Here is a 7,598-nt window from a genome sequence, read left to right on the forward strand (position 1 = left end):
ACCCAGACCCCACCCACCGGGGGCCCCAAAAGCGACCAGCCCGACACCGGGGCAACGTGCCCAGAATCTCGTCCATCCCCGACCCGGTCCCGCTCCGGGAGACCGGCACGCCCCACCGTGGGGGACGGTTTCCCAGGCCCAGGCGGCCCGACCCGTTGCCCCGCACACAGCGCGGCCATCGGCACCGGCCACGGCTCGGCACGGCACGGGAGCGGACAGAGAGCCGGCTCACACGCCAGACTGGACACGCCACGCGCACCCAGCGTTCAAGCTACGACGCCCCCAACGGCCAGGACACCGGGCCAGGCCCAGCGGGACCCTCCCCCGACTCAGAGGGGGGAGGCGCGGGCCACAGTAGGCATCGAGCGGCGCTCGGTCCCCACCGCGGGGACCGGCGGACCCCTCTCTCTCCCATCACCGAGAAGAGGGAACTCTGCCTACACGTGAGCGAATCCAATCGCTGACGGCAGCGCTACCACAACGCAGAGAGAGGCGGCGAGCCGGGGGAATCCGGTACACCCCAAGGCACAACCTCTCAGATCGCTAGAGAAGGCTTTCTCACCGAGGGCGGGTCACGCTCCCCCAACCCACCGGTCGCCCCCTCACCGGGCCAGCCACGGAGGCGCTCAGGGACACCTGGGGAAGGGAGGGGGGGCCGTGGTCTACGGCAGCAGGAGAAGGAAAACCTGCGGCACCCCTTACCCCACGCGGGAGAGGCGCACCTCGCTCGACCACACCCCCTCCAATGAGCTGAGCTCCTCCTCAGGACCCACACGCAGACCCCCCGTGGCAGCAGCCGGAGGAGGGGGCCCCAGGGGCGGGAACACCACCACCACTCGGCCTCGGGCACCTGAGTGACAAACCCGGAGCGCTCCAGGAGCACCGCAAAGGCCTGAGCGGAGCCAACGCTCGCACCACCCCGGCAAGGGCAGGACGACGGGCCGGCGGGACAGCCCCCCACCGCCGCGGAGGGGGGCCGCGCCCGCAAGGCAACACCCACAGGAGGCGAGAGCGAGGGATGCCTGCCGTGTCAGAGGACCCCGCCGCCCCCGCCAGGCAGACGACAGGAGAAGCACGGCGAGGTCGGGCCGGATTCCGTACCCCTAATGCCTCCCACCACAAGCCCCACACATGCAGGGAGAGGAGAGACACGGGGCCCCCCCGCGGGTGGGGTGAGAAGAGCGGAGCCATTCACCATGAAGGTCCGTCCCTCGCCCACCGCGGAACGGTCGCAGCCCGGGAGAGCATGACGTCACCACATCGATCGGAACAAGACCCAGAGCGGAGCAACGGGACCTCACCAGCCTCACCAAACCACCGAGCCGACCACAGCCCGCGGTCGGCCAGCCCCGCTCTGAGGGAAGGGACGGCGGACAACCCCAAGGGAGCGGAGGACGCCTGACACGCACGGCACGGAGCCAACGGAGCGGGGTTGTCGCGACCGCCCCAGGTGCCCGCAGCGGGGAGCGCACGCGCAGGCGGAAGGGAGCCCCCCACCCGCATCGGCCTCTCCCCACCACACCCGGGTGGGTCAGAGGAGACCCGGGCCCACCCAGGGCGGCACCGGGGAGCCGGGACACTCAGACGGATGCGTGAGAGGCAAGGCACACGGGCCCCAGCCGGCGGCTCAAGCCAGAGCAGGGCCGGCTAGCCAGGTCACCGCCAGACCAGATAGACCCCCACGCATCCAGAGGCCCGACCTCTCCAGCGACAAGTCGCCAGAGGACAGCGTGTCAGCAACAACCCGGTGGCCCAAAATTCAAACTCAGCGTGAAAGATATACCCACCCTGGGGGGCAGGGGGTCGAGTCACCGGCCACACCACCGACTCAGAAACGCACGACACGGACATCTGTCCCCAAAAAGGCCACCATCGCAGCCACACACGGAGCACCCAGGGCCGTCTCGTCGACCCCCAAGACCAGGGACGCCCTCCGGGCCACCGGTGCCACGCAGGGGCCGACCCGTGCCTCCAGAGCGAGACCCATTCGGCCGTCCCCTCACACGCGAGGGACACACGAGGGACCGAAGGCGCTCTCAGGGACCACTCTCCGACTACGAACGCGGACTTGGAAGAAAAGTATCACAGCAGAGGGACCGCAGCCGGGTACGGCACCCCGGGAGGACGGCGCAGGACGGCCACCGACTCCCCACGAGAACTTGGAAAAGAGATTCGGCGGGTGCCTCAGGCGGCCAGGGCCCGCACAGGCCCGCGACAGGGCCGGGGAGGGGCGTCCCCGGCCACCCGCGCCATGCCCGGAGGGTCCCCGCGGGTCGCGGGTCGGGCCTCGGGAGCTACGGCGTGCTGGTCGACCAGCCCCGGCAGCCCGCACACCTCGCTCGGGCCTGGAAACTCGGCGACAGCCTGCCCCTCTATAGCCCTGCACGCCCGTGCTCTGACTCACAAGTGACTCGCCAGAGCTCTGGCGCCACAGGGACAGCCCCGCTGACAGCCGCAGGCTTTCCGGAGCTCTGCCTAGCTCACAGCAGGGACGCTCCCCTCGCTCAGCAGCTGCCACCGGAGCTCTGGAAGCCAGGAGAACCATATAAAAGCGGCCACCAGATGGAGCCCGAAAACCGGCGACATGTCACCATCCCAAACCTGTCACCGAGACACATCCGGATGGCAGGGCGGCCGGCGGACCGCAAAACCGAAACCGTGAGTCGAGAAAGTCTTCCCGAGGCCGAAAACACAGCCCCTCCACCCCAACCCCACAGAAACGCTCCTCCAAACGTGTATCTGCGTAGACCGAGACAGAGTCAAAAGACAAGCCCATGACGTGTGGGTGTTTGGAGATGCATCTCGGAGGGAGAAAGAACACACAGGACTCGGGCGCGAGTCGTTCAGGTGACAGAGAGACGCCGAATGAGGACACGTTCACAATCCACACGGGGTGGGGGATGGGAGGGAGGGAGGGAGGGAGGGAGGGGATAGAAAAAAGAGAGATGGAGGAAGGAGGGAGGGAAGAAAGCAAGCAGGGAGCGGGGAGGAAGGAGATGGAGAAAACAGACAGAATTTAAAAAATCTGGAGAAGGTATATGATGAAAGGTGGAAAATGAAGAAAGATGAAAAAGAGAAAGAATGAGGAAAGAGATGACGGAAAGAAGGGCGAAAGAGAGGAAAAAAGAAAGTATAAAAGACAAAGAAAGAAAGAAAGAATAAAGGAAAGGAACAGATAAAAGGACAGAAGGGAGGGAGGAAGGAGGGAAAGAAAAAGAAAGAAAGAAAGAAAGAAAGAAAGAAAGAAAGAAAGAAAGAAAAAGAAAGAAAGAAAGAAGAGGCTAATGCCTTTTTCAGCGTTCGCCCACCTGCATCAAGGTGAAAATTAAAAAAGAAGAAGAAGGGGAAGAAGAAGGAGGAGGAGGAGGAGGAGGAGGAGGAGGAGGAGGAGGAGGAGGAAAGAAAGAAAGGAAGGAAGGAAGAAAAAGACAGAAAATGGAGAAAATAAAATTCGGTACTAAACACTATCTGGCCTGGCGACACAGCAAGGCTCCGTCTAGAAAGAAAGACAGAGAGACAGAGAGACAGAGAGAAAGAAACAGCGAGAGAGAGAGAGAGAGAGAGAGAGAGAGAGAGAGAGAGAGAAAGAGAGACAAAGAAACGCAGAGGCCGGGCACGGTGGCTCATGCCTGTAATCCCAGCACTTTGGGAGGCCGAGGCGGGTGGATCACAAGGTCAGGAGTTCGAGACCAGCCTGGCCAAAATGTTGAAACCCCGTCTCTGCTAAAAAAACAAACATTAGCTGGGCGCGGTGGCACGCGCCTGTAATCCCAGCTACAAAAAAAAAAAAAAGGAAACACAGGAACAACGAAAGAAACACAGAACTGGGTGACAGAGTGAGACTCTGTCTCGAAAGAAAGAAAGAAAGAAAAAGAAAGAAAGAAAGAAAGAAAGAAAGAAAGAAAGAAAGAAAGAAAGAAAGAAAGAAAGAAAGACAGACAGACAGACAGACAGACAGACAGACAGACAGGAACAACGAAAGAAAGAAAGACAGGAACAACGAAAGAAACACAGAAACAACAAAAGAAACACAGAACTAGGCCGGGCGCGGTGGCTCACGCCTGTAATCCCAGCACTTTGGGAGGCCGAGGCGGGTGGATCACGAGGTCAAGAGATCGAGACCATCCTGGTCAACATGGTGAAACCCCGTCTACACTAAAAATACAAAAAATTAGCTGGGCATGGTGGCGCTTGCCTGTAATGCCAGCTACTCAGGAGGCTGAGGCAGGAGAATCGCCTGAACCCGGGAGGCGGAGGTTGCAGCGAGCCGAGATCGCGCCATTGCACTCCAGCCTGGGTGACAGAGTGAGACTCTGTCTCAAAAAAAAAAAAGGAGAAAAAAAAAAAAAAAAAAGGAAACACAGGAACAACGAAAGAAACACAGAACTGGGTGACAGAGTGAGACTCTGTCTCGAAAGAAAGAAGAAGAAAGAAAGAAAGAAAGAAAGAAACAAACAAACAAACAAACAAACAAACACAGGAACAGCGAAAGAAACACAGAACCGAGTGACAGAGTGAGACTGTCTCGCAAAAAGAAAATAAAGGAAAGCAAACACAGAAACAACGAAAGAAACACAGAAAGAACGAAAGAACCAGAACTGGGTGAGAGAGTGGCACTCTGTCTCAAAAAAAAAAAAAGGGAAACACAGAAACAACGAAAGAAACACAGGAACAACGAAAGAAACACAGAAACCACGAAAGAAACACAGGAACAATGAAAGAAACACAGAAACCACGAAAGAAACACAGAACTGGGTGACAGAGTGAGACTCTGTCGCAAAAAAAGACAAAATACAAGGAAACACAGAAACCACGAAAGAAACAAAGAAAGAAAGAAAGAGCTGGAAAAGGAAATTAGGAAGACAGAAACAAAAGGAGAAAGGATAGAAAGATCTTTTCTTGTTTTTTTTTTTTTTTTGTTTTTTTTGAGACGGAGTCTCGCTCTTGTTACCCAGGCTGGAGTGCAATGGCGCGATCTCGGCTCACCGCAACCTCCGCCTCCTGGGTTCAGGCAATTCTCCTGCCTCAGCCTCCTGAGTAGCTGGGATTACAGGCACGCGCCACCGTGCCCAGCTAATTTTTTTGTATTAGTAGAGACGGGGTTTCACCATGTTGACCAGGATGGTCTCGATCTCTCGACCTCGTGATCCACCCGCCTCGGCCTCCCAAAGTGCTGGGATTACAGGCTTGAGCCACCGCGCCCGGCCTATTTTCTTGTTTTTTAATCCTCTAAAAGCATAGTAAGGCCCAGGTAGGGGCTACGACACACCTTCCACCTTACTAATATGTTGGCCAGGAAAATAAAAATTTACACTTAACGTAACCGTTAAAAGTGACTATGAGCCGGACGCGGAGGCTCAAGCCTGTCATCCCAGCACTCTGGGGGGCTGAGGCGGGTGGACCACCTGAGGTCAGGCGTTCAAGACCAGGCTGGCCAACATGGTGAAACCCCGTCTCTACTAAAAACACAAAAAAACTTCTTTAATTTTAACGTATAAAGAAAAGGAAAAAGTTCTCCAGGCGTGGTGGCGCATGCCTGTAACCCCAGCCACTCAGAAGGCTGAGGCAGGAGAATTGCTTGAATCCGGGAGGCAGACGTTGCAGTGAGCAGAGATCACACCGCTGCATTCTAGCCTGGGCGACAGAGCGAGACTCTATCTTAAAAATGAAAAAAAAAAAATGACTATGAGGGCCCAGGCCAGGGTGGTTGAATTTACCTAAGGAGTGGGGGTGGGGGTGGAGTGGAGAGGATATGCCTGACTGGAACGAGAGAAACCGAGGGGAGCAAGCAGAAGGGGACAGAAAGAGGAAGGGGAAGGGACGGAGGCACAGTGGGTTATTCTAGAATGTTTTCAAGCCTGGGGTGGGGGTGGGCACGGAGGGCAACTCAGGAAACAAGCCGACTCCAGCAATGACACCTAATTCATTATTGCTGGCATCGCTGCCTTGAAAGGGGGGCACCGCATGTTTCTTCCTCCACACCCATTCGATGACTTCTGGGAAATGCCATTTACTTGCACGCTCTTGACATCTACCTGCTTTCACTACAACTGAGGAGAATCAGGAAAGTCCCCACTAACGGCAAGGCCTAAAGTGGAGCTGTCATCCATAAAACCCAGGCAGCAGAGTCCATATGGGTTAAAAAGACACGAAGAGGCCGGGCGCGGTGGCTCAAGCCTGTAATCCCAGCACTTTGGGAGGCCGAGGCGGGTGGATCACGAGGTCGAGAGATCGAGACCATCCTGGTCAACATGGTGAAACCCCGTCTCTACTAATACAAAAAATTAGCTGGGCACGGTGGCGCGTGACTGTAATCCCAGCTACTCAGGAGGCTGAGGCAGGAGAATTGCCTGAACCCAGGAGGCGGAGGTTGCGGTGAGCCGAGACAGCGCCATTGCGCTCCAGCCTGGGTATCAAGAGCGAAACTCCGTCTCAAAAAAAAAAAAAAAAAAAAAAAAGACACGAAGAGAGAAAGGGAAACAACGGATCAAAGAGAAGAACAATCGGGCCCAGCCAGGGTCTCCAGGGGTCTTCTGGGCAACGAGGGAGTGAGGGGGACGGACGGACGGACGGACGGACGGACGGACCAAGGTGGGGGCGGGGCGGGGGCGGGTGAGCTCGGGGCGTGGGCGGGGCGGCGGGTAGCGGAGAGAAGCCACAATCGCTCCTGACTGCGGGCGGGCGGCCAGAGCGTCCCGTATGCCGCCTAGACCTTCAAGAACCGTGACCGCTAGGTGACGCCCGAAGACAACATATGCAAGTGTCAGCCCGGCACCCTCCCAGGCATTATCCCCACAACTAACCGAGCGGAGCCCCTGCGGGGGAAGGAAGCACCATGACTCGGCAATACACACAGAAACACACGCACCTACGTACGCACGCACGCACGCACGCACACGCGCGCCGTATTCCACAGTATAGAAGGGTTTATACCGTGATCACGAGAGGGCCCGCACTATTTTCTTTTCTAGTGACAAAAGAAAAAGCAGGCCGGGGCCTAGCGGCCCACGCCCGTCACCCCTGCACTCTAGTAGGCAGAGGCAGAGGCAGAGGCAGATGCGGGCGGGTCGCCTGAGGTCAGGAGTTCCAAACCAGCCCGGTCCACGCGACGAAACCACCATCTCTAGGCCCTCGAAAGGCTGAGGCAGGAGAATCGCTGGAACTCGGGAGGTGGAGGTCGCACTGAGCCGAGATCTCACCACTGCACTTCAGCCTGGGCGACAGAGCAAGACTCCGGGGGCGGGGAAGGAAAAAAAAAAAGGAAAAAAAAAATCGCTTCCCTCTTGAGGTGAATACGCACTGTTACACGTACACAGAGAGCTCGGAAGGTATACAGGCCCTGACATCCTCTGTAACTTTGAGTCGGTCTGGCGATATTTTCCAGGCCTTCCGTTTCCCCGTCAGCAGTCACAGAAATAAAAACTCCCTCCTTTCCCAATTCGTCTTCATGTCGTCATCAGGCCACAAGAATAAGCGAACACATTTTACACGACAAGGAGGAAAAACACAACAAAGCGAAAGTCTCAGAGGTCTGTGGTACAGATTGAAGAGACTCTTTCAGAATCCACAGAAAGACACACACACGGAGAGATGGAAAG

Source organism: Aotus nancymaae, unplaced genomic scaffold (genome assembly GCF_030222135.1).
Source record: "Aotus nancymaae isolate 86718 unplaced genomic scaffold, 86718_ANA_hifiasm-v0.15.2.pri h1tg000881l, whole genome shotgun sequence".
NCBI lineage: Eukaryota > Metazoa > Chordata > Mammalia > Primates > Aotidae > Aotus > Aotus nancymaae.